Source organism: Dasypus novemcinctus, chromosome 10 (genome assembly GCF_030445035.2).
Source record: "Dasypus novemcinctus isolate mDasNov1 chromosome 10, mDasNov1.1.hap2, whole genome shotgun sequence".
In the NCBI taxonomy this organism is placed as follows: Eukaryota; Metazoa; Chordata; class Mammalia; order Cingulata; family Dasypodidae; genus Dasypus; species Dasypus novemcinctus.
This window is the reverse complement of record NC_080682.1, coordinates 83,222,342-83,248,325: the sequence shown is the minus strand read 5'-3', so window position 1 is coordinate 83,248,325 and position 25,984 is coordinate 83,222,342. Positions and strand designations below refer to the sequence as shown.

Genomic DNA, 25,984 nt, shown 5'->3' with positions numbered 1-25,984 from the left:
TTCTAGGTAAACTGGCTGTTGACTAAGAAAAATAATATAACCAAGTAGGGTTTATCTCAGGAACTCAGACAGTTCATTCTTAGAGAATCTGTTAGTATAACATATTTTACTAACATATTAAAAGAAAAGTCAGATGATTTTCATAGTGCAGAAAATCTAAAATTCTACATTTATTATTTATTATTAAAATACTTAGAAAGTTAGAAATAGAAGAAAATATTTTAGTGTGATAGAGGGTATTATCAAAAACCAAAAATGTACTTGGGAAAGTATACCTTAAATAATTTTGAAGAAGTAGGAGGTTTGGAGGGAGGTGGTAAGATACTTCCCCTGCCCAATATCCAGACTTTTCATAAAGAACAGCACATTGTTGGGACCAAGATAGACATATAGACTAATAGAAGAAAATAATAGTGCCCTTTGTATACATGGAATCTTGAAATATGGTAGATGTGACATTATAAATTGGTGCAAATGCAAAATTATGTTCTGGATAGACTAAAGATCTAAATGGGGGGAAGCAGATATAGCTCAAGTGATTGGGCTCCTGTCTACCATATGGGGGGTTCAGTTCTCGGGGCCTCCTGGTGAACACAAAGCTGGCCCATGCAGAGAGCCAAGATGACGAGAAAAAAATCTAAATGGGAAAAGCAAAATTTTAAAACGTTTGGAAGAGAATATCTTTAGGACAGCGGGCTAGGAAAGAATTCCTTAAATTACAAAAAGCCAAACCAAGCGAAGATTGAAAATGTTGACTACCTTAAAACTGAAAGCCACAACCATAAATCAAGTCAAATGCCAAGCCCCAGCCAGGGCTAATTGGAAGAAGTATTCAGTCTATCTAAAGGACTCCTTTAAATCAGCATGGAAAAGAAAAAGTTTGAAAATTGGGCAAAAAAATACACGCAATTTACAGAAGAGGAAATTCAAATGGCCAATAAATATATAACAAGATGCTCAGTTGGTGGGAGTGCCAATTCATACAACTACCATGAGGAGCAATTTACAAAGACTTTGTTAAACTGAAGATGCAGATTGTATCAGTCAGGCTTCTGGCAGGAAACAGATGGCACATTCAAATTTAGGTATAATTTGAGGAGTTTCATAATGGGACTATTCAGGTATGGACTGAGTTCAGGAAAACCAAAGGGAATAGTACTGTACCAAGAACTCATGTTAGCGGGACCTTCGCACCCCCGAGCCTGAAAGGGAAAGGTGACAGAACAGGTAGTGGAACCTGGAGACAGAGGGCTGTGAGGAGAAGTCTGCCAGTGACCTTGAGCCAGTTTCTCAATCTTGCAGGAGGGAACTAGATAAACAAATGTCTCAACCTCACTTTCCTCCCTTCTCATCTTCCTGTTGGTCCTCTTCACTTGCTACACTCAACTGGAAGCAGAATGAGAGGTAACCTGATGATTAAACAACACAGTTCAGCCTCCAGGGCCCAGACAGGATGGGAAAGGGTGGAAGGTAGGATCCAGAAGGACCAATGGAAGATAATGAATCACACTTAGACCCTTTGACCTGCCATTCCATTCCTAGAACAAACCCTGGAGAAACTCATACACTTGTGCACAAGGAGATGTATATAAAGACGTTTATTACAGCAGTATTAATAAAAGAGAAAAATAGAAACAATTGAATTGTTTCTCCTAAGGTTTATAGTAAACTATGGTTTAATCATAGAATACAATGAAAGTGAGTGAACTAGATCTACTTGTATCAATATTGATGAATCTCAAAAACACAATGCTAAGTGGAAAAAGCATTACCAAAAATACATATAACATGATAGTACTTACATAAAAATTGTACAAGTATGTAGTACATTGTTTAAATATGTAGTAAAAATATAAAAATATGAATAGGAAGGAAACTCTCCAACTTCAAGATAATGATAACCTCTGTAGATGGAGGAAAAGGAAGGAGATGTGTTTTAGATTAGCTGTATTCTTTCTTTTAAGTTTAAAGTCTAACTGAAACAAATATGACAAAATGTTAAGATCTGTTTAATCTCAATAGCAGGTCTAGGTGTGAATTATTTACTATTTAGTCTTATTTTCTGTATGTTTTAAATATCTCAGAAGTAAAAATTTTAAAACAGTAATGAAGAAAAGGTGGTTGATGAGTTGAGATATTTAGGATGTAAAAAAGAGCTACACTTCACTTAACCTAGAACAGGGCTTGACAAGCTTTTTCTGAAAAGGAAGGGTATAGCAGTTAGATATTTATGAATTTCAAAAGTAGATATTAGATTATGTTTGTAAACTGGTCTGTTCCTCTGGGCATATTAGATTGTATTGGACTCAGAGCTTTCACTTTTACTTGATTAAATAATGATTAAGACTTTGGGGAAGCGGACTTGGCCTAGTGGTTAGGGCATCCGTCTACCACATGGGAAGCCTGTGGTTCAAACCCCAGGCCTCCTTGACCCACGTGGAGCTGGCCCATGTGCAATGCTGATGCGCACAAGGAGTGCTGTGCCACGCAGGGGTGTCCCCCGTGTAGGGAAGCCCCATGCGCAAGGAGTGCGCCCCATAAGGAGAGCCGCCCAGCGCAAAAGAAAGTGCAGCCTGCCCAGGAATGGCGCGACACACACGGAGAGCTGACGCAAGATGACACAACAAAAAAAAGAAACACAGATTCCCGTGCTACTGGTAACAACAGAAGTGGACAAAGAAGACGCAGCAAATAAGACACAGAGAACAGACAACTGGGGCGGGAATAAATAAATAAATAAATCGTTAAAAAGAAAGGCTTTCATTGGACCGCATCAGTATGACATTGAGCCCCCACCCCACAGAGAAGGGAAGTGAGAGTTTTGGATGCTGGAGCCCTGGGAAGTAAATACACAGAGAAGCAGATAAGTGACGGAAGAGAGAAGGCGCCAGTAGACACAGCAGAGGCCCCAGGAAGAGAGACGAGCCATTCGCAGCTGGCCTTGTGGAGAGAGCAGAGCAGCTGAGCCCAGAGAGAAATGAGCCCTGGGAGAGAGCCGAGACTTATCCCAGCCTACAGCTGATATTGGAAGAAGCTGGGACCACAGAGCCTTAAGAGGAAGAGGGAGGCTGAACTCTTGGCAGATGTCGACAGCCATCTTGCTCCAACGTGTGGCAACAGACTTTGGTGAGGGACGGAAGTTACACTTTATGGCCTGGTAACTGTAAGCTTCTACCCCAAATAAATACCCTTCATCAAAACTAACCTGTTTCTGGTACTTTGCATCAGCATCCCTTTGGCTGATTAATACAAAGGGCAAGACAGTAAATATCTTTTGCATCACAAAAGAGGCCACCTGGTCTCTGCCACAACTACTCAACTCTGCTGTTGTAGCTGGAAAGTAGCCACAGACAATATATAAACAAATGATATAGCTGTGTTGCAATAAATCTTTATTTACAGGAAGAGTGGCTGGTTGGATTTGGCCTATGGGCCATAGATTGCTGACCTCTGGTCTAGGGAATCCACTTATCAGACTTGAGTCTTTCCTTAAGAATGTATTTTTTATTTTATTTTATTTATTTTATTTTATTTTTTAAATTTTATTTCTCTCCCCTCCCTCCACTGTCTGCTTTATGTGTCTATTCGCTGTGTGTTCTTCTGCGTCTGCTTGTATTCTTATTAGGCAGGTCTGGGAACCAATCTTCGACCTTCCAGAGTGGGTGAGCGGCAACCATTCTCTTGCACCACCTCAGTTCCCTGGTCTGCTGTGTCTCTCATTGTCTCTCCTCTGTGTCTCTTGTTGCATCATCTTGCTGCACCAGCTCTCTAATTGGCCGGCACTCCTGTGCAGGGCGGCATTCCTGCATGGGGTGGCACTCCCACATGGGCTGGCACTCTGTGTGGGCCAGCTCACCACATGGGCCAGCTTGCCTTCACCAGGAGGCCCTGGACATTGAACCCTGGACCTCCTATATGGAGCCTAACTGCTTGAGCCACTTCCATTTCCCAAGAATATGTTTTGAATAAGTTTCTGTGGTATAGCTATATTCCCAATCTGCAGGTCTACAGATTGGTAGATAGTACTTTCTGTTATTCAGACTTCTCACCACAAGTTAAGATACAGTGGCTGAACAGTGAACCCTTGTAAGTCTTCATTTTTGTTTTTCTGTGGGCATTAAAGGTATTTCCAGGCTTCACTTTGACCGGCTGTACGCATACTTTGAAAAAGCTGTAAGTACTGCAACTCTAGAGTAACTTCTATCTTGAGCTAAGTGGAATGAACAAAATAATAAAGCACTGGCAGGCATTTATTGAAATATGCAGATCTTGTTGGAAGGCCATTGTGACTTTGAAATCTATCAGATGGCCAGGGTTATCTAGTTCATTTATATGTTGGTTTCATGTTATGAGCTTAAATGGAGAGACAACTCGTGTAGTGGTTAGGGGCATGGACTCTGGGGCTCATAACAGTATCTATCTCATAGGGAACTTTGCAAAATCTTTTGCAGTTATCTACTACAGCACAGGAAACCACCCCCAAACAGTGGCTTATAAAAAATAACAATCATTTATTTTGTTCATGAATCTGGGAGTAGATAGCTTTTAGCTAGGCAGTTCTTTCTGGGATCTCTCATGATGGTGTAGGGGATGGGGTCATGGTGAAGACTATCACAGCCTATTGCCTAGACTGGGAACACTCAGGCAGCTGGGGGCTGGAACGATGGGGGCTCTTTAGGCCTCTCTCTACCTCACTCTCTCAAAGTTGTCTTTCTATAAGAAGGCTCAGAGTAGTTGAACTTAATGGCAAAAGGCCTCCCAAACCAGTGTCCCAAGAGAACCTGGCAAAGCTGCATGGCCTTTGCTGACTTAGCCTCCCAAGTCATGGACTATGGTTAGTAGAAATGCTTCAGTATTGGTTCATCAACTCTAACAAATGTACCATACTAATCTAAGATGTCAATAATAGGGGAAACTATGTGAATTCCCTACACTTTTGGTGCAATTTTTCTGTAAATGTAAATCTAAAATTTCTCTAAAAATAAAGATTCATCTTATAAAAAACCAAATCCCTGAATATACATGGATTCCTGAATTTTCAATATTTACAAATGGACACATGACTCTAACTGGTCCAAGGACAGGGACCTTATGGTCGCCACAGATTCCACCCACTGCTGCTCATGACCTGCTATTCAGTGTCCTCTCCTTCTTTCCACACAGATCTGCCAAATGTTTCTTTCTGTATTTACATATCACCAAAGATTTGGACCATGGACCTCCCCAAGATCATTCTCTGTCATTCAGCAAACATTGATGAAGCACCTAATAAAAGCAGGTCATGGTTAAATGTGCTAGAGATGTAGAGTGAAGACATAATCTGTGTATTCTGCCAGCAACCCTGAAACTGTGGCAGGCCAATTTGTTAACTTGCAAGAAGGGAAAATCTCAGACCCTCCATCGTTTTTGACACCATGTAATGGGGCTATATGTTATTCTATAAGGACATATAAGATGTGTATATATGTGGGGACAAGGGGTAGGAGGCTTAGAGGAGTGACAACTGATATGGTGTGAGGATGTATGTGTATGTTTGCTGAGGCAACATCAGAGGAGGAACCAAAGGATAAGTGACATGTGTACTGGGTCTTGAAAGGTGAGTACATGCTTTCCAGGCAGACTCTGTAGGGACAAGCATCTTCTGCAGGGGAATAGAATGTGCAAAGGAATGTTTGGGAAAGGTAGGTCATTTGCTAAGAGCAGAACAAAGAAAGAATAAAGAGATAATAAACCATTTCATCTCTCTGAGCCTCAATTTCCTCATCTGTAAAATGGGTATAATATCTGCTTTGCAGAAATGGATAGGGGTGAAATGAAATAATGTAAGAAAACCCTTAGCACTGTGCCTGGCATGTTGTGGGTACTTGAAAGCTGTGAAGTGTGCATGCGGGTGTGCATATATATCTCTCTCTGACACTCCAGCCATAATAGAAACTTATAAATGTCTAAAATTTTCTCCCTATCACTGACATGGCTTAAATCACAGGGACTAATGGAAGGCAAATTAATGTAGAACAAAGAGAATCCTGGGACCCAGTTGCAGCTTTGCTACTTACCACCTCTGTGATTCTGGCAAATCGCATCCCTTCTCTGAAACTCAGTTTTATTATGTATAAAATAGGAGTTGTCAATTACTACTACACAGGGTTGGTATGAAGGTTAAATGGGGTAATAAATCTAAAGTGGCGGGTATAGCTCTTAGGGGCTCAAAAACTATTATTGTGATATAAAATTGCTTTGTATGGTCTCAAGCATTGAACAAATGTAAAAGATTATTACTTTATTAAGGTGAAATTCATGGTCCAAAGGTTAATATCTGTTTCAGGCCAAAGTTTCATTTTTCTGCTGGTTCTTCGTTGTTGGGGATGGAATGGGAGAAGAGCATCTGCCTGGAATTCAGGCACGATCTAGGGACCGATGTTCCCCATGCTCTGCAGCAATCGGCCAGAGCATCCCCTCCCCACCCAATGTCTCAACAAAATGCTGTGGGTCATGACTTGATGTTCTGGGAGGAAAGAACTTGTTTATAACTAGGTGAAATGTGATGAGACATGAAACATGGACAATATGGGAAAACTTAAGTGTGAAAGGTGTATGATGATTCTAAGGCCTTAAAATTTGAAAATTTTCTTTAGAAACCATAAATTAAGAAAATTGTGAGGGGATGCCAGGTTCAAAATGATATGGAACCTGCTCAGTAGGAGCCCAGAGACAAGTGAGGGTGATGGTACATATGAGCTGTATGAATTCTAAAAATAGATATGGGATTATGTTTGTAATCTGACCTGTACCTGGGCCTGATTGAGTTACAATTAAGGCTTTAATTGGGCCATGTCATTAGGGCATTGAGTCCCCGCCCCTTGGTGGGTGGGGATTCACTGATAAAAAGCATGGCAAAGGATAGAGTTGTGGGTTTCTGATGTTGGAGTTTTGATGTTGGAGTTTGATACTGAAGACTTAAGCTGGAGCCCTGGGAAGTCAGCACACAGAGGAAAGAGAAGCCAGCCCCAGGAAGAAAGGAACCTTGAACCCAGAGAAAAGCAAGCCCCAGGAACGTAGGAACCCAGGAAGCCTGAACCCTCACAGACGTCAGCAGCATCTTGCTCCAAACAGACTTTGGTGAGGGATGTAACTTATACTTTATGGCCTGGTATCTGTAAGCTCCTACCCAAATAAATACCCTTCATAAAAACCAACCAATTTCTGGTATTTTGCATCAGCGCCCCTTTGGCTGACTAATACATGGGCAAACCAACAGTGCCTGGGAAGCTTGTTGGAGGACACTTACTTGGGTTTTCATTGTTGTTGAGGTGGAGGAGACAGACAGGGAAGGCTTCCTCATGGAAGCATCCTAATCTGAGATCTGAAGAGAGTAAGAGTATGCTAGGGAATGTCCCCTATGTCCATTTCGCTCTTGGGGGGTATCTAGGAGAGAGGACAGGAGGGCCCTAAAACCCAGATAGGGGTGACTTTTTCTGTGTATTGTTGGCCTCCAGCCCCACCTTAGCAGGAGTGGCAGATTGGAGGGTGTCCAATAGGTGGTGGTCAGGGTGGTGAGAGGATACTTAAAGAAACCAGGGAAGCGCTGTGAAATGAAGTGACTGCTAAGTGGACAGATTAATGCCACTATCAATATCAGAAATTATTAGCAGCTGCCTTTAGGTTGGGTTTTTCATTTAATAGAATTTGTTATCCCCACATCAGCAGAGCTGTGTTTGTGTGGGCCTTTGGCCAGGATGTGGGAAAGGCCTCATTATGTGTGGTCGGCTTCATAATGTTATTCTGCATGGAAAATCTACCACTCTTGCCAACTACAGGCTGTTAATTGATAAATGCATTACAGCTCATGGGCAGAGAAAAGGCCAGCAGCAAACAGGTACAACTGGCCAGTGGTTGACCTAAATCTGAAGGAAGGATGTATCTTTAATGATGACTTTCCTCCTCTGTTTCCTTTGGAGGATGCCTTGAATTAATGCTAAACAGAGCGGACGTTCGCCTCAGCAAGGCAGCTTCAGCAGGCCTGAGCCCCTCCTTGCTACTCCAGGACTGGGAAGCGCTGCCCAGCCCAGCCCAGTCCCCACCGCCGCCCATCGTCTCTGCATTCTGCACGTCCTTCACCTTTTGCAACACACTCTGACACTTGCACAGTTGCTCTCCTTATGAGAACATTACCTGTGTCTTTAGTATCCTGAAAACAAATGAACGTTAGGCCAAGAGGAGTTAGGAAGCATATTTCTTTGTGGAATTAAAAAATATCCTTATATGTTCAATACATAAAATGTGTGTGTCCGCGTGTTAGACCTTGTCCACCTCCTTCATTCACATTATTTTCTTGGACTCTGTGGGTTCAGCAGGAGCAGCCCTGGGCAGTGTCCAGAGCAGGCGTTGTTGACTGACTGTCGCCCCACTTCCTCGGTAGCTTCCTGGTCCCTGATTCCAGCACTGTCCATAAGCAGGCTGGGCACATTTAAAGGGCCATGGAAGCGGCTTAAGGCAAAGGCTTTATGTTTCAGCAATTCCTTTTCATGGGATCCTTTCTTTGCTTTTTTCATTTAACTCAAGTCAGAAATAATGTGATGTTTTATTGGGATGGCCTGGGTTTTTCGTTGTCTAAATCAATTATGTCTAAAGTAATTTGTTTTCTCTGTGGCCAGTAATCGATTTGTGAATTCACTAGTCTGACTCCAGCTGCCCAGTTCTCATTACTTCACAGCTGGGTCCAATGGATTTTCAGCTGCAGGCTCTGTCCTCCCAGGCTTCTTCCCTTAGCCTTTGGAGCCAGTACTGTCTTTTGCGGTGGGGATGGGAGGAGAGGAAGTACCCCAGGGATGGCATTAAGCTTCTCCTGCTGCCTGAGCTGGTCTAATGTATACACAGATTCCATCCTACACTTCTGCTTTCTTCCTCTGACCAAGCACTAGCCCTTGAAGCTCTGTTTTGAGGACCTTCAAGAACTTTCTATTTTATTCCTGTTGAGAACAGTTAATTGATCAGCGGACAGTTTCTCCATGCAAGTTAGTGATCCCTTCAGCATTCTTCAGGGGAATGGCTTGTGAACAAGAAGGCCAAAAAAAGTCAGGAATTTAGTCTGACCAGTAAACTATACTAGCCATGCCCACTGGCCAAAAGGGGGCACTCCATTGTAATAGAAAAGTTGGTGATACAATATCCAAAAACCAATAGTGCTTAGGGAAGTGGATGTGGCTCAGGTGACTGGGCTTCTGCCTACCAAACGGGAGGTCGCTGCCTCCTAAAGAAGACTGAGCTCATGTCACGGGCAGGTACAGCTAGCTGACACAACAAGAGACACAAGTAGATAAAAACATAATGAGAGACACAACAAAGCAGGGAGCAGAGATGGCTCAAACAATTAGGCACCTCCCTCCCACATCGGAGGTCCTGAGTTTGGCTCCCAGTGCCTCCTAAAAGAAACAAGGAAGATGAACAGACTCAGCAAGTGCAAACAATATGGGGTGGGAGAAATAAATAAAAAATAAAATAAATCTTAAAAAAAAGCCCAAAAATGAGTAGTGCTTCAACCTTGAATGATATACTGCTGACCGTTTTTAAAGGAAAAATGCTGGCAAATTATTTTATCATAATTATATACAGATATTAAGCTAGATATAACCTCTTTACAACCAAAATAAATATTAACAAGCATAAATACTGTGTAAACATTAAAATTCAGATAAACCTTTACAAATTTATAAATTTAATACAAAGAAACCCACAAAGCCAATAAAATTCAGGTGAATCTTTATTTAATATAATGAATGATGTTGGTTTGCTAAAACAAAACCATTGCTTGCATGTGGCTGTGGTCCTGGCAGCCAAGGCGCAGGTTCACTTGAGATGGCCATGATTCTGCTGATTACTCTGTGTGCCATGTGATAACTCAGCACTTCCAGCACATTCCTCTGTCGTGATAATCTTTTTTTGCTATAGGATGTGGTAAGGTCATTTTGCCTTCACTTGACAAGAACATGTCGTTTATGTTGAACTCCATCTCTATTCATTTTTCACTCTTCTGAGACAGTTACGGCAGCTCTATTTGGCTCCGATGCAGTCATAAACACAAACCTAAATGTGAACATAGGAATTCTGTGGCTATGAGCTCATCATCCAGCTGATCCAGAAGATACTTATTATTTTTAGATCTTCATGAAAATGAGAACAATAACAGAAAAAATGCCACAGACTCATGAACCCAGAGAAAATGTCAAGCTCTAGTCTGAGAAACACTGGCATGAAAATCCCATCGTATGACTTTCTCCCTGGTTTGGGGCAAGAGATGGTGGGAAGAACTAGGGGCTTAAACTGCAGGAGGTGTCCAAACCAGTTCATACCTGCTTCAATTTGTGTCCTTTCAAAGTTGTCTGTTCTCAGATTTACTGGGTAACTGAGCAGCTCAGTTACTCATTTGAATTATAATCCTCAACACTTGTTCTGGGGCAGGTTTTGTGCTACCAGTGCTCTCACCGTGTCCACCTGCCACCTGCCTGGTGTGAGGCTTTAGAATTGGTTTATGCTATAGAATCTGGTTACTCATTGTCTAGAAAGACTGGGGACTCTAGTCTGAAAAGTTTTCATGCTACCTGCATGTTTGAATGTTTATGTTCACAGTAAGGAGAACTTTAGATAATAGTTATTGGGAAGGCCCAAGAGAACTGTGTAAATTTCCCGCTCTCAAGGATCTTTTAGAGTAAAGAAGGAACATAGGCCAAGCTAATGTCTGAACAACCACTAGGAACCTCTGATTTTGGCTGCCTTTTATAAGATGAAGAGATAATATTATCTCAAAAGAATTTGGATTGTTTTGTGACTGGCAGTGCTAACTCCAAACCCAATGAAGCATTCTGAACTGTTGTCCAAACATTTTGTTTTTAGCCTCTCAAGTACTGATCCACCTGAGGGAAACTGAGGCAGCATAACACCTGATTCATAGGGCCCGTCCCCAAGGTCCATTGACAGGGTTTGTTTACCTGAGGCTCATCATCTATGTTCTTTGACCAGCTTATCATCACAGCCCAGGTTGGTCTTTCTCCCAGTTCCTGGAGCTGGTTGTCCACAGCCTTTCCCAAACCGCAGCACTTGCTTCAAATTGCTGCCCAAGTGCTGCCAGCAACCTCATTTGAACTGATAATGTATTCAACAATTTGAATTTTTCAACTTTCTTTTTCCTGAAACTTAATACTCTTAACTATCATTTTCAATGGTTATATTTCGGTAATGTGGTCAAATATATTTTAGAATGGAGTGGAATGTGAATGAATGAATTATTGTGTACATACGTATAGCAGGGGTAGGTGTAGTAGCTAGAGAACAGATTCTGGCACCAGACAGGCCTGGGCTTTAATGTTACCTTGCCTCTTAAGAGCTACATGATCTTAGAAAAATACAGAACCTCTAAAGGTCTTAGTTTTCAAATCTGTAAAAAAAGATCATGATAATATCTATATGACTTAGTTTTCAAATCTGTATAGGACTTAGTTTTCAAGTCTGTAAAATAAGGAGCATAATAATATCTACTGCCTAATGTTGTCAAGAGGACTAAATTAGTAGCCTGTCATGTGAAACTCAATAAGTGGTAATTATTATTATTTTTTACTATCTATTGGGCACTTACATATACAGGCCTTTGGGTTGCGTACAAGGGATACCAAAGTGCATCCTCAGGTCACTCACAGCAAATTTGAGGTCTTCTCGGGAGCTAGAATGGGACCAAGATTCAGACTGATCTGATGCCAAATCAACTGAATTTAGGGTCAGAGCAAACAAAATTCACCCCTTCATCCAACCTCATTTAGGATGGGATTAATTCTAGAGCCCATGTTCTAGAGGCTGTTTTGAAGCTGAGAGTGTCCGGGTGGGGAGATGGGAGGATAGCATGTCCAGTTTCCATAATTTCAGTGCTCAGACTTCACTTAATTTGGAAAGTCTTGGAAGGGTGGCAGATGGGGCACTTCAGCTCTTCCTGGGAGACAACACTGAAGATGCAGTGAGGCAACTGTGTGCCACCAAAGGGTACTGCACAATGATGTTAGAAGGAACCCCCAGGCCATCTTTCTATCTTTAATGACTAGGAATATATGTCTTAAGCAGGTCTCATAAAAATATCATTTTATTCTTTGTCTCCTTGTACAGTTAGTTTGCAATACTTGATTTCTTGCGCTTTAGGGAAGCCCAGATTGACATGTTAGCTAGAAAGTAATGTGCCTTTCTGGGACAGCTGTCTGTAATGCATTCTAATCTAGAAAAAAATGTCAGAAGGTGTTGAAAATCTATCAATTGGGCTGTTTTCTCAAAGAAAAAACAGATTGCTTCTTTGAATTATTCAGAGGGAGAACATTTTTTCCTTTTGTTCATCTCGGTTTTTATGGCTTAAAAGAATTAGTGTTTAATCCCAATTCCAAAATTGTTAATTAGTTTGTATTTGCTTCACTAAAGCTGTTAAATAGATTTTTATCACTTCGGCTATATCTCCCTGGCAGCATCTGGTGTCAAGTTTGCAGAAATAATGTTGATTTTATAGCCAAAAATCAGAGGTTAAACTTCCAGGACAACAGATGTGACACCATTAAAGGGAAATTCATCACCCCAAAAGCTTGCTTTCCATATATTTTAGGATCAGTGCAAACATAAACCAATGTTCTTTCCCCCTTTCATTCTGAAAGAGTACTGAGACCAGGTTCCTTTTTGATTTATGTGTGTGCTGGTTACTGATGAGAGATCCAGGGATGGCCTCAGCCCGTCCCAACCATAGCCCTGGAAAAACAGCAGAGGGTCTTCGTCATCATCGTCTTTTTTTGTTAGAGCAATTATAAATTTCCAGAAAAACCATGCAGAAAGTACAGAGTTTCCATATACCTTCCTCTCACACACACAGTTTACCCTGTTGTTAACATTTTGGATGAGTGTGGTATTTTTGTTACAATTAATGAAACAATATTATCATAATTATTAATTTTAGCCCACTGTTTACATTTGGGTTCACTCTTTGTGTTGCACATTCCTCTGATTGTTGTGTGTATGTGATAACTTACACATACAACACAAAATTTCCCTTTAGATCTCTTTTTAAAATATACAATCAGTGGTGTTAATTACAGTTGCAAAGTTGTGCCACAGTCATCATCATCATCCACTGCAAGAACTTTTCCATCACCACACACAGAAATTCTATACCAATTAAACATCAACTCCCCATTTCCCTCCCTCACCTAGGCCCTGGTAACCTCTATTTTCTGACTCTATGAATTTCCATATTTTGTTTATTTCATATAAGTGAGATAGTATTTGTCCTTTACTCTGGTTTATTTGACTCAATGTGATGTCTTTGAGGTTCAACCAGGTTTTAACATGCATGGGTTGTGTTGACCTTTGGACAATTGTGCATAATGTGGCCATCAACAATGATGTGCAAATATCTGTTTCAGTCTCCTTTCAGTTCTTTTGCTTCTATACCAAGAAGTAAGATTGTGGGGTCTTATGCTCATTCTATAGTTCATTTTCTGAGGAACCACTAAACTATTTTCCACAGTGGCTGCAGCATTGTACATTCCCACCAACAATGTACAAGAGTTCCTACTTCTCCACATCTTCGCCAAGACTTGTTATTTTCCTCTTTTTAGTGGTAGCCATTGTAGTGGATGTGAGATGGCATCTCATTGTGGTTTTCTTTTTTTTTTCATTGTGGTTTTCATTTGCATTTTCCTGATGTCTACTGATGTTGAGTACCTACGTGTATATATTGGCCTTTTTTTTTTTTGACAAATGTCTATTTCTATTCAAGTCTTTTGCCCATTTTAAAATTTAGGCTGTTTGTTTTTGTTGTTGAGTTGTAGGGCTTCTTAATGTATTTTGGCTATTAAACCCTTATCAATTATATGGTTTCCAAATATATTCCTAGATATTTGATTCTTTTAGTTGCTATTGTAAATGAAATTTTTTTCTTGATGCCCTCCTCAGATTTTTCACCACTGATTTTTTTTAGAGATTTATTTTATTTATTTCTCGCCCTTCCCCCACCCCACCCATTGTCTGTTCTCTTGTTCCATTCGCTGTGTGTTCTTCTGTGTCTGCTTGCACTCTCGGCAGCACCAGGAATCTGTTTCTCTTTTTGTTGTGTCATCTTGCTGCGTCAGCTCTCCGTGTGTGCGGTACCACTCCTGGGCAGGCTGTGCTTTTTTTGCATGGGTGGCTTTCCTTGCAGGGCACACTCCTTGCATGTGGAGCTTCCTTATGTGGGGGACACCACTGCATGGCATGGCACTGCTTGCGTGTGGCAGCACTGCACATGGGCCAGCTCACCACACAGGCCATAGGGTAGGTAGATGCTCTATCAGTTGACCCACATCTGCTTCCCAATCACTGATTTTTGCACGTTGATTTTGTGGTCTGCCACTTTGCTGAATGGTTTATGAGCTCTAGCGTTGTTGTGAATTTTTCAGGATTATTTCTGTATAGGACATTTCACCTGCAAATAGGGAGAGTTGTACTTCTTGGTTCCTATTTAACTGCCTTTTATTTCTTGTTCTTGTCTATTAAAGCTTATGTCTTGTTTTGCCCCTCTTTTCTGTTACTGCAGCCTTCCTTTGTATATTGTTGATCTTTTGTAATAAAACTGATTGATCCCTTTCTCATTTCCATTTCTGTATATATATATATATATATATTTTTTTAATATTTATTTTATTTATTCATTTCTCCCCACCCCCTCACTGATTTGTACTTACTGTGTGCTGTGCCTTTAGGGAGCACGGGGTACTGAACCCAGGACCTCTGATGTGGGAGGGAGGTGCCTAATCACTTGAGACACCTCTGTCCCCTGCTTTGTTGTGTCTTTTATTATGTTTTCCTTCTTGTGTCTGTTGGTGCATCATCTTGTGTCATCTTGCTATGTCTGCCTGTCAGACCAGCTTGCTGTCTTCTTTAGGAGGCCGCAGTAACCTACCCAGGGACCTCCTCCCATCTGGTAGGTTGGAGCGCAGTCTCCTGAGCCACATCTGCTTCCCTGTTTCTGTATATTATTAAAATACGTTCTTTTGGTTACCCTCGGGTTTGCATTAAATAACCTAGGTTTATAACCTACTAGTTTGAAAAAGTACCAACTTAACTTCAACAGTATACATTCTCTGCTCCTAAAATCCTCTGTTTCCCCTTATTATGTTATGTCACCATGACCTCTTAATATTTTGTGTGTATAACATGGAAATATGGTTTTTCTTATTTAAATTAATTCTAAATCTCATAGGAAATATAGAGTTATGTAAAGAGGATACTGCACTATTGGGTTTTGCATTTACCCAAACTAAAAATTACCTTTATGAGAGAGTTTCACTTTTTCATGCTGGTGGTCCTGGGCATCAAACCCTGGACCTCCTATAGGGTAGACAGGAACCCAACTGCTTAAGCCACATCGGTTTTCCTCTCCCTTATTTTTGAAGGACAGTTTTGCTGGGAAAATAATTTTTGATTGCCATATTTTCAATTTCACCACTTTAACTATGTCATACACTGCCTTGTTGCCTCCATGGTTTCTGAGGAAAAATCAGCACTTGGTTTTGTCAAGTATCCGTTGTATATGATGAATTGCTTTCCCTTGCTGCTTTCAGAATTTTCTCTTTATCTTTTGCATTTCTTTTACATTTTGGTAGTGTGTGTCTTGTAGTAAGTCTATTAGGGTTTACCCTGTTTGGAGTTTTTTGCACTTTTTGTATATTTGCACTATGTATATTTGTCTTTTGTAAAATTTGGGAGATTTTTAGCCATTATTTCCTCAAATATTCTTTTTCTTCATTCAAATATCATTTTTATCCCTGACTTCCTTTTGGAGTCTGTAGCAGTATGATATTATTTATGAATTCCAAAAAGAGATATTAATTATGCTTGTAAACTGGTCTGTTCCAATGGTTGTGGTACCCTTTGATTGTATTAAATTCAAAGGTTTTATGTTTACTTGATTATGTTAAGATTAGGACTTTGATTCAACCACATCATTAGGACATGCAGGGTTGAGTCCCCGCCCCCTTGATGGGCTATATAAACCGACACTCACTCAAGGAGAACACAGAAGTAGATACACAAAGAAGATACAGAGGAAGAGTGACAGCTTCACAGACATGGCAGAAGCCCCAGGAAGAGAGATGAGCCATTCACCTGAGAGTTTACTGCTGACATTATGAAGAGAATAGAGCAGCTGAGCCCAGAAAGAAATGAGCCCCAGGAAGAAAGATGAGCTTTATGCCAGCCTACAGCTGAGATAGGAAGGAGCGGGACCCATGGGGCCTTAAGAGGGAAGAGGATGGCTGTACCTTCACAGACATCACCCGCCATCTTGCTTCAACATGTGACAACAGAGTTTGGTAAGGAAGTACCTTGAGCTGGATTCTTTTTAGGTACTTTTACCCCAAATAAATACCCTTTATAAAAGGCAACAGATTTCTGGTATTTTGCATCAGCACCCCTTTGGCTGACTAATACAGACTCCCATAATGTATATGTTGGCATGCTTCATGTTTTTCCACAGGTCCCTTAGGCTCTGCTCCCTTTTATTTCATTATTTTCTCTTTCTTCTCTTCCACTGTATGATTTTGAATGCCTTGTTTTCTAGTTGGCTGATTCTTTCTTCTGCCTGTTCAAACCTACAATTGAATGCCTCTAGCATATTTTTCATCTCCATTATTGTATTCTCTATCCCCATAAGTTGTTATGTTCCTTTTTATACTCTCTAATTCTTTTTGTTCACACATTATCTTCCTTATCTCTTTTAGTTCTATATACAAATCTAGTTTACTTCTAATCATAGTTTCCTTTAGTTCCTTCAATTGATTTAGGAGATGGGATTGAATTTGATTATTTGTTTCAATGTCTGTGTTTCTTCTGAAGTTTTATTTCTCCCCCCCCTTGACTGAGCCATCTCTCCCTGTTTCTTTGTATGGTGTATGATTTTTGTTGATATCTGAGCATTTGATTGTTTTGATGTGCTTATTCTGGAAGTCAGTTTCTCACTCTTGCCTAAGATTTTAATATAGATCAGTGTATGTTAAAGCTCCTCTTCAATGCTTGGTCCAGTTTACACTGAATCTTTAGAGCAGCCCATGTTTAATGGTTAGGATTTTCTCAGGTCTTTGTGTAACTACTTCTTGCCCTGGGCATGTGCAGTAACTGTAAAGATTATCCTACTGTGGTGGGTTGGGGGAAAACACACCAAATTCAGATAAAGACTATAGTTAGTAGTAATATTTTGATGATGCTCCTTCATAATTTGTTACAAATGTTTCACAACAATGCAAGGTATTTGTGGTGGAGTGATGTATGGGAGACTTGTATGATGTTGTGCATGTTCTGTAAGTTCACAACTTTTACTATATACTTATTTTTTATGTATGTTCATGTATGAATGATAAACTTCAACAAATTTTTTTTAATGAAGAAAAAAAAAAAGGAAAAGATCCCCTGGGGGAGGGGGGAGATTACCCTATTGTGTGTGACCGTTTCCTCTCTAGTAAAGGATTTCATTTCATCTGTTCCTCCACCAGGACTCCTGGGACATTCTCTTTGTTTTTATACAAATTTTCCTCCCCAACAGTTAGATTTGCTCAACTCTTCTGTGGTCTGGGTGACCTTTTCACTTGAGCTTTCAGCCCTAGGTCCACCTTGCCTTATAGCAGTTCATTTTTCCCTTTTTCTTGTGGCTTTTCTGTCTCTGGTAACTTCCACATTAAGGGATCCTGACCCATTGAGCATATAGGGCCATTGTTCAAAAACACTTTTTTTGGTTTGTTTGTTTAGGTGCACCAACAATTAGGGAATGAGCTGGGGGTGTGCATAGCTTGCCAATAGTTCCACCTCAGGTCACTGTGATTTCCAGGGGACTGCTTTGCATGTGTGCACATGCAGACCACTAGAACCACACCTTGATACTATGTGGCCTTGGGTACCCTTGCCTGAACATACCTGGGACTCTAAGTTCCTGCTGTGGGTGGTTCTGTTGTCAGAGACCATGTCAAGGGGTGCCTGGGCTAGAGTGCTGCTGCTCCGTGCCTCTTAAACCATTTTATCTTACATCTTTTTTTTTTTTTTCAATTTAGCATTTGTGGAATCTTTCTCTAGTCTCTATTGTCTGCCAGAGTTCCAAGCAAGTTGAATCTGCCCTTTAATTTAGCTGTTTCTAAGGGGAAATATTCCTCGGGATATCTTAGGCCACCATCTTGATGATGTTGCTCAATCCTGAGGATCTTTTGCTCATTCCTTTTTCTGTTTCTTTCAGGGACTTCCAACCCAGGAAATCCATAAATTCACTTGAGAAAGGGGTTGTGTAGGTAAGAGCTGTGCAGATGTAAGCTCTGTAACTTCACCCCCATGGAGGGGACATGATAGATCAGAGCAGCAAAAGTAAGTAATTCAATGTTGGAAATGAACAGCTGTGGACCCAAATTAGTATACTTACAGGGAACAATTTAGTGAAAGACAGTAAATAATCATAAAGGTTAGAGCATTTGCATAATAGGGGAAAGCTGTTGGGCATTAGTAAATATAGGTATCTGTGGTAGGCTGAATATGGCCCTCAAAAATATCTATGTCTTAATCTCCAGAACCTGTGAATGTTACCTTATATGGCAAAGGGCACTTTGTAGGTTTGATTATTGTTCTGAGTATAGCAAGAAGCTGTGTAAAACGACAGTTTCCTCCTGAACTGAAAGAGATATGTCAGACAAAAGAACAACTTGGACAAGTCCAGCTGGTGAGTAAATGAGTGTTTATTAGGGAACTTTTGTGAGGTTCTCATCCTCAGTGGCAGGAGGAGAGATGACAGTTCTGAGCTTGATCATTCACATCTCAGTGCAAATGAGAAGTGTCTTTATAGTGCATGCTTATGTGCAGTTGGGGAAAGCACTTGATAGGCAGCAGGACTTCTAAAGAATGCAGTATTCTGACAGATAACCTTTACAATATTTCTCATAGGGCAGATGTTACATATTTACAGTAACTATGTGGAACATATATTGATATGAATATATTCAAAGGAACAGATATTCTTACAAGTTTTTTGGAGAAGAGGTCAAGCATTTACAGTACAAGGCTTACTGATCAGTCACGAGTTAGCAAATGATCATTTCCTGACGCTTTCCATTTAACTATTAAGAAATGGAGTGTTGCTGCTACTGGAGGGGCAAAGAACTTGAAGGGTCGAGGGAGAATAGGCAAAGTCATCTATGTCACAATCCACCTTGACCCACACCTCTTAAAATCTTTCTGCCACCCTTTCCCATGTTAAAGCCTTGAGTGTGGAACAGGGGGTTTATAAATGGTGCTTCTATGATATAAGACCACAGATACAATACAAACAATAGGACAGACAAATAATGAACAGAGACAGAATAATTATAAGTATCAGTAGGTTCTAGGAGTTACCACCTAGAAGGGCAGCTCTTATTTGCAGTCTTTAGCCAATTACTCTAATTCATCAAAGTAAGGGGAGAATATTCCAGGGGAGACTGGGAGCTTCCAGATGCTGGCATGTATCCACATACCCAACAGTCCAACTGATTGTGGGTTGTTGCCACAGTGGCAGCCCAGTCAAGGAAGATGTTAGATGAAGTTATATATATCTGGCACAAGCACAAATGTTTGAAGGAGAGGTCTTCTGCAGTGAATAAAATAACAGTGGAACTTTCTCCCACAGGTCCTAGGACATTTGCTGAGAGTTGACAAGTTCCAGGCTTATAACACCACACTTGTTGACCCTCCACAGGAGCAGGCTGTAATGCCAATTGTGTTTCTTTATGTTCTACCCACATCAGTCTGGCAATTATTGTCTCTGTTGGTATGCCTTTCATGCAATTGACATATTGTAGTACTGTCAGTCCTTGTGAGAACAGGAAGGTTGCCTCCAGTGTTCCACCAGCCTGTTGCATAGCACCTTCCAGCACTAAGAAACAGAGCCAGCCTAAAGGTAATATCCACTGGGCTAAAGAGACCCCAGTTGGTAAAGCCATAGGAGTCTTCAGCAGTGTTTCCGTCCACTTCTGGGGCATGGCCAGGTGAGGTAGCAGGTACCTTTATTGTTTTAGATGCCATACTAAATGGCCACGCCAATAACTCAGTGTGCAGTGGTTGGGGGCTTGGTTTAAATGCATGAGAGAGTCAGTTAACTCTGAGGTCCATTGTGGTTTTTAGTGAGCTTCCTTATTACTTTATTATTATTATTATTTTTTAAAGATTTATTTATTTATTTAATTCCCCCCCCCCCCTGGTTGTCTGTTCTCTGTGTCTATTTGCTGCATCTTGTTTCTTTGTCTGCTTCTGTTGTCGTCAGCGGCATGGGAAGTGTGGGCGGTGCCATTCCTGGGCAGGCTGCACTTTCTTTCGCGCTGGGTGACTCTCCTTACGGGTGCACTCCTTGCGCGTGGGGCTCCCCTACGCGGGGGACACCCCTGCGTGGCAGGGCACTCCTTGCGCGCAGCAGCACTGCGCATGGGCCAGCTGCACAAGGGTCAAGGAGGCCGGGGGTTTGAACTGCGGATCCCATGTGGTAGATGGACGCCCTAACCACTGGGCCAAGTCCGTTTCCCCTTATTACTTTAACAAGCCATTTTTCCTCTCTATCAGTCCTACCTCTGTGGGGTTATAGGGTAGGCGAAAACTCCAATCAATATCTTTTTATTTAGCCCATTGTTGTACATCATACCCAGTAAAATGCCCTATCTATGCGATGGGGTATTCTGTACAGACTATTAAGCCATTTTATCCCTTTGAAGGTGTTTTGTTGGATAGCCTGTTTTACCAGAAAGGCTTGTAGAATGCCTGTGTTAGTATTCACACAGATTAATGCATAGCATGTATCAGTATTGATGGGCTAAGGGTCCTTTATAATCTATTTGCCAATCCCATAAGGGTATGTTGTCTCTGTGTACATGCCCACTGCTGTAAGGCACTGTTTGTGGCTGAAGCAGAGAACACATCTCACAATCTTGTATGGTATAAACCCAGTCAGAATATTTAATGGGAATGCCTAATAGCTTAGCCTTGTTCCACCGCATAGCAGCTCCTCTTGGCCACTCTTTTTGTGTAGCCATAGGGCTACAGCTTTACCGGGTGTAGGGCAGATCAGGCAGATTTTAGCTAAAACATTTATCTCTTGGTTCTCAGGTGGGGAGGTTTTTGATGTGCAGGAACGTGATAAATTGTCAGAGATACCTCTGGGGCTTGGAGACAGTTGTAAATCTCTTGCCATAGGGTAGCACCCTATAATGGGTATCCCATCACTTGCCAGTCATTTTGATGCCATTGATTTATCCATAAGGTAAGGCCCCGAGATATGGCCCAGCAATCAGTGCAGAGGGTGACAGGAATATTTCTCTAATAATTACCATCCATACAGCCCTTTATTCAGGCCATTGGCTACTCTGTCCTAAACTGGAATCCATCCAGGTGCTATCACTTTGCATCTGTATGGCTATAGTCACCCAATTTTGAGTATTTCCTTTACTGGAGCCATTAATGTAACAAGCATTTTCAGGAATTGGAGGTTTTCCCTCATGTGCTGTGGGTAGGATGGAGGCAGGGGCCTCTATCTGTGGGGAATGTCTGGTTCCTTGAATAATATAGGGCTGAGGACTTTTTGTAAGACCTGAATAAAAGGGCTAGTTGATATTACTCCCCTCTGCTGCAGATTAGCCTGCCATTTTTCAAAGTCTGCAACTGGGCTACTCATGACTGGGGCTTAGTGAGTAACACTTCAATCCAACCTTTGATGGGATAAGATATTTTTACAGTTACAGTGTGAAGCCCTGTGATAGACTCAGCTTGTTGAAGGGCTTTATATAAAAGCCAGCAGTTGTTGTTCCATAACGGTGTACTTAGCCTCTGCTCCCTTTCATGTCGGTGACCAAAATCCTATGGGCATTCTGCGTGATGGTTATTTTTGCCATAGACCCCAACTCACACCTTCAGTACTTCTAGTTACTTCTAAGTGTTGGGGCAGGGGAGAATAAAGGGCTTGAGCCTGGGAGACAAAGAACTGAGCTTGCACAAATGCCTTTGGTTCTTTATCTCCCCAGTCTGAAGTTTTTCCTTGTTTTGTGAGAATGTGTAAGGGTCTGAGGACTTGGGCTAAATATGGCATAAATATGTTCCAGTAACCTAGGAGTCCTATGAAAGCTTGTTGCCGTTTAACCATGGTAGGAACAGGGTGTTGTAAAATTTTTTCTACTACTTTATCTGGAATGTTATGGGTCTTACCCAACTGGGTGATGCTCAAGAATTTTACTGCTAGCCCAGGCATTTAAATCTTGTTGGGATTGACTTCCCATCCTCTAGCTTTTAACCCATCAAACACGATAGCCAAAGCTGTTTCTAAGCTGGAAAAGATTCAGAGCTTAACATAACACCATCAACGTAAAGAAATAAGTAACAGTTGATGACAAGACAATTGTTGAAAGATCCTGGGCCACCATCAGATGGCAGATGGTGGGACTATATAAATATCCTTGGAGTAAAATGGTGAAAGTCCATTATTGACCACCCCATGTGCCAGCAAATTGATCTTGGGACTGTGAGTCTAAAGGAATGCTGAAGAAAGCATTTGCAAGATCCAATACTGCATGAACATTTCCTAATTTAGTGGTTAGCTGGTCAAGTAATTCAGCTAAATTGGGATCTGCTGCATGTTATCGAAGGAAGAATTTTATTTAATTCTTGGTAGTCCACTGTCATTCTCCAAGTACCATCTAACTGTTCATTGACCACATGGGGCTATTGATAAGAGTTTGGGTTGGTTATATAATTTGTACTCTAGCCAATTCTTTGACTGTTGTCAGTTATTTCCTGATGTTTGCCTGGCAAGTGGTGTTGTTTTACATGCACAGTGCATGAGAGTGGAAGGAGAATGACCAGTTTCCACTTAGTCCAGCCTGGTAAAGCTGCTTTGATTCTTGGCACCCATAGGAAGAACTTTCCAACAGAGGTATGCAAAGTGTGGCCCATCAAAACATCAACCCAGAGGATGTTTTCTTGTTGGGGAGATATATATGCTACATATACCCTGCAGGAAGGGTAGTTGCCCACCCTGAGAATAGGATCAGTCTTACTTTTACAGCAGAGTTGCTGTAGCCATCTACCATGACCCATTGCCCTTGATGTTTTTCAGGATTGCCATAAATTAGGGTGCATCAACTCATTTATCTACTAATGCCCAGGTTTTTAGTTTGCTTCAGGGTGTCCAGTATATAGTAAGCTCTCCACATGTGGCCTCCAGTCATCTTGTAGGGCTCACACCTGTAGGCACCGGCTTTCCCATTAAAAGAAGGGTTTGGTGGAAGTCCACAGGACCAGGTCCTTTTCTTGGGCAGCGGTTGGTATTACAGTAACCTCATCATCAAACAGGAATTTTGGTAAATTTCTCAGGTTTTAATGCTTTCCATAAACCACCTAACACAATATTTGATTTTTTATCTGTGCCCTCCTGAACAACTCCTGCTTTCAAAAGATCAGCCCACATTTGCTTACAAGTTACTTTAACAGGACCCTTAGTCATGGGTGTAGACCCCCAAGAGAGCTGCTCTCCTTTCATGTCTTTTATCTTTTGTCCTTTCATTATCTTTCTTACTGGTTCTTTGTTTCTGTCTAAATCACTCACATCAGTCAAAAAAGGGCTACCAGAGTGCCATACCATTCTCTAGGTCCAGAATTTATAACTTTCTTCCTAATTTCTCCTGTAAACATGGTAAGGTTGGGCCCTGTAAAAGTCTGATCATAAATATCTTCTCTCATTCCTAATTCCGTAGCATGGCCTGGCTTTCTGTAGTCCTTCTCCCAGTGGGTGGGTTTGAGAGTTCTTCCAGTATCATCCAAATATGTCAACTTGCAAGAAACAGTCAGTCCCTGAGGAAATGTGTCTCTGGGGTTTTCTGAAAACTTTGCAATTTTTGCATTAAGGCGGGACTGGTGTGATATTATTTAGTTTTTCTGATTTGTAACAAAATATCTCAGTCCCATCTTGCCTCAACCAACCATTTCTCCAAGGAATCTTGGTTCCTTATATTATTATAAGAATAAAATTTTGAAGATCTGGGCACTGGGTATGCTCATTGTTACTGGCTTATTTAGGCCCTTTCAGTATACAGATCTAGAAAACACACACACATACATACATACAAACACACCTGTCTATCTATCTATCTATCTATCTATCTGTCTGTCTGTCTGTCTGTCTGTCTATCTATCCATTCATCCATCCATCTGATCTCTAATTCCAGTCCTACACAGCAGGGTTCATCGTAAGTTTCTCCCATTTCATATTTGTAATAGCAACTACCTACATAGCTCAATCTATTCATTCATTTGCTCAATCCTAAATTGCACAGAAAATAATTTCAGAATTGCCAACCCATATCACTTCAAAAAACAGTCTATAAGTAGACTTATTTATTTACAGCTCTTTTTGTACTTAAATTGAGTGTATTTAGTCAAAGTACAATGTTCACACTTGAGTTACTTCTCTTGTTTTTTCCTTCACTACAGTTAGGTTATTCCTTCAAATTATAGGTAGTTTCATTTTTTTCTGTCTGTATTCCATTTTAGAGTTTTTAAACTGCCATCATTACTGATTTGATTTTGATTTTTAAAAATAATTGATAACATTAACACAATTCCGAAGTCCAAATTAAAAATGTTCCCTCATTGAAGTAGAACTCCTCTATCCCCTGTTCCTACCCACTTCTTAGATAAACATTTTCATTAGTTTTTAGAAATTAAAAAAGTTTTCTTTTTCTCAATTTCCTTTTGCAATTAGTTCATCAAATCCATGTAATTCTCTTATTTTTTTTTCCTGCATGGAAGGTAGGATACCATACATGTTCTTTTTGCATTCTGTTTTTTCACTTCAAATTATGTCTTGAACTTATTCCATTTTCACTTCATAGAGTCTATCCTCATTCTTTTTTTAAATGACTGTATAGTACTCCAATTTGTAGATATAGTTTATTCAACACATCTCATATATGAATACTTAAAGTTTTCAATATTTTGCAATTACAAATAATACTTCAATGAGTAAACTTGTGCATATTTAAATTTATATGTTGCAGGTATATTTTCAGAATAAATTCCTAGAAATGGAATTTCTGGAGCAAAAATGTAAATGCATATATAGTCATGTTAAATACTGCCAAATTCTGCTCCATTATGCTGCACCATTTTGCACTTCTACCAGCAATGTATGAGAGTGCATATTTCTCCCTTATCTTGCCAACACAGCATGTTGCCAAGTTTAAAAATTTTTGCTAATGATGGATACAGACCATTACACATTTTGTCAAAACATAAAATTGTGTGGGACAAAGTGTAAACTATAATGTAAACGGTAGTCCATGGTTAGTGGCAGTGCTTCAGTATGTATTCATCAATTGTAACAAATGGAGCACACTGTTGAAAGATGTTGTTAATAGTGGAAAGTGTGGGAAGGGAGAAGTTAGGGTATATGGGAGTCCCCTATATATTTGATGTAACATTTATATAATCTAAAGCTTCTTTAAAAATTAAAAAAATATTTTTTGCTAATTTGGTGTATTTTTATTATGAGTTGAACAACTTTGCATAGTTTTAAGGACCATTTTGTACTATTTTTGGTGAATTGTGTGTTCATGATTTTTGCTCAATTTTCTTTAAGTATTTGGGCCTTATTTCCTCAATTTTTTAGAGTTTCTTATGTATTAGGGATATTAGACCTTTAAATGAGATAGATTTTTTTTCCTGAAAATAGGTTTAACACTACTATTTTAGAAGGTTTGTAATTATCTGTAAATATGTATGTTTGTGTTGATTTTTCATGAACTCTATGTCATTTTTTCCTGTGTGTGTGCAATGGTTACAGATATCAAATGTCTTTGTTTTTCTTCTTTATTTTTTAAAAATGTTACATTAAAAAAAAATGAGGTCTCCATATACTTCCCACCCCCCTCACCCCACTCCTCCCACA

The 25,984-nt window shown here is 40.4% G+C and overlaps 1 long non-coding RNA gene across 1 annotated transcript in view; it reads left to right on the top strand.

The window, feature by feature from the left end:
- LOC131280063 (uncharacterized) overlaps positions 1–25,984 on the top strand; it is a 218,501-nt gene that overhangs the window by 177,999 nt on the left and 14,518 nt on the right. Inside the window, exon 4 of the long non-coding RNA XR_011649798.1 lies at positions 18,275–18,326. This is a non-coding gene — a long non-coding RNA (uncharacterized lncRNA). The remainder of the gene's footprint in view (positions 1–18,274; positions 18,327–25,984) is intronic.